Raw genomic sequence first — 2,023 nt, 5'->3', positions numbered from 1 at the left:
GGTGTATTGGTGATAAGAGCCCAAAACTGTAGTTTTAACCCCTTAATAATTTTACATTTAGCCCAATTATATGCATAATAAATAAGAGTTAGTACTGTTTACGTGCTTTTGTGTATTTCAAGTCTTTGAGTCAAATATGTGAAGAAACATGTCACTTTTACAATAGAAAGGAGAAAAGGTTGGTTGCTAAGAAGTTCCATGACTAAAGGCCAAGATTCAAGGAAAAAAAGCCTTTTTAAATCCCGGTCAAAGATGAAAAGTCAAAGTCAACGCAGGCAGAAATAGAGCATAAAAGTCAATAGAAATTCTGCAGGCCATATATTTAGACTCAGACCTCGGAATTAGGCCTACTATATGTCAAAACGACTGGCTCAAAAAGAGCTTTATTACAGTCTAGGCCTTGATCCAATCAGAGAAACAAAAGTGGACCAAAAGAATGTTGCAGTAACTTATAATAGAGAATCCCTTTTTGGACATATGTAATTAGGTTTTGGGCTTGATTTCATAGCCCAAAACATAGCTTCAAAGCCCATGCACGAAATTGTAAACCTAGCCCTCTCCTATATAAAGAGAACTAAGGCATAACTCAAGATATACTTAATTAGATACTTAGTTTTAGTTTTTAGAATAATTCTCTCCCTTCCCAATACCTAGGATTTAATTCATATAACTTTTCATTAGATTTTACTTAGTTAATTATTTAGTACTTAGTCTTTAATATAGTTTTTAATTCTTAGACTCTCTTCCATTAGATTAATAAAGACAAATTATTGTTACTATAATGTCATTTTTCTTATTCTTCTATTAATGATAGTCTAATGACTTCTAGCTAAACCTCTATTAGAGGGGTTTAATGAAACTTTAATAAAGACTTGATGTGTTAGTTAGAATTATTGCCTTTTTAAGAGTTCACTCTAGTAGGTTAGTTGATTCACCATGAGAATGGGTTGAACTTCCTCACATGCTAATTATTAGTTGGTAGAAATTGCCATGAATAATTAGGGATCAAACACTTAATCTTTATTGATTAGGATTGCAATAATCTGCACTAGCATATTAGGAATTTGTCTAAATGGAATCAAATCCCCTAGTCCCTTCTCCATATTCACATCTTAGTATTTAATTGTCAAAGTATAAGTTAGAACATTTTAATTAGTTCAATTATCATATTAGTATAATCACAATCCATTACTCTCATTAGTTTTGTTTGAATCGATTAAACTAGCAAAACTTATGTCTAAATAAACTAAGAGTAGAACAAATTCTCTACTCCACATATTGCATGATAATCGAGAGTAGATAACTTTGATCCTAAAGTAATAAATAGCTTTAGTTTTACTTATTCATAGCATAACTAGTTAAGAGTAGGTAAAACTATTATTTTTACATTTATCAAATGGCGTCGCTGCCATCTTAGTTTTGTTTAGATTCGTTTCGTTCGTATTTTCGATCCTACCAAAATCCCATTAAACCCACCCACCCTTGTTTGGTTCTAACTGTGTTTATTTGGTTCAAAATATTTTTTTTTTTGAAATTCTACCTTGAGCGCGCCTGTGCCCTAGGTACTCTATTTTGGGAGCGTGCACGCCCTCAAGTTATTGGAATTCGTGTCAGGCAAGAGTGCGCCCGTGCCTTTATAAGCCTATTTCAAAGCGCGCTTGCGCCCCTTCTGATGAAAGCCCGATTTTTCACATGTTAGTTTCAAACTTTTTTCGTTCATGTTATTCAGTGTTTCCAACTTCTTAAATACACTGAAATTGTGTATACAAGACGTTATTCAGACACGTAGCAAGGAGGCATTCAGGTACTCCTTCCACTCCTCGCCTCTTCTGTCAGAGAAGTTTTTAACTCTAGCATATCAGGGTTGTTTTGACTGTTGTTAGTGGTTTATATTTATATTGGCCTTAGCCTTGCATGAGATTAAGGTCCAATACTAGTAAACCATCTTCTGTTATTTATCGTAGGTGTTAACGCACATGCCTATCTAGAATACCACACTTTACACCTGCACCAATGGCTGACG

This window comes from Coptis chinensis, chromosome 5 (assembly GCF_015680905.1).
Source record: "Coptis chinensis isolate HL-2020 chromosome 5, ASM1568090v1, whole genome shotgun sequence".
Lineage (NCBI taxonomy): Eukaryota > Viridiplantae > Streptophyta > Magnoliopsida > Ranunculales > Ranunculaceae > Coptis > Coptis chinensis.
This window is presented reverse-complemented; position numbering follows the sequence as displayed.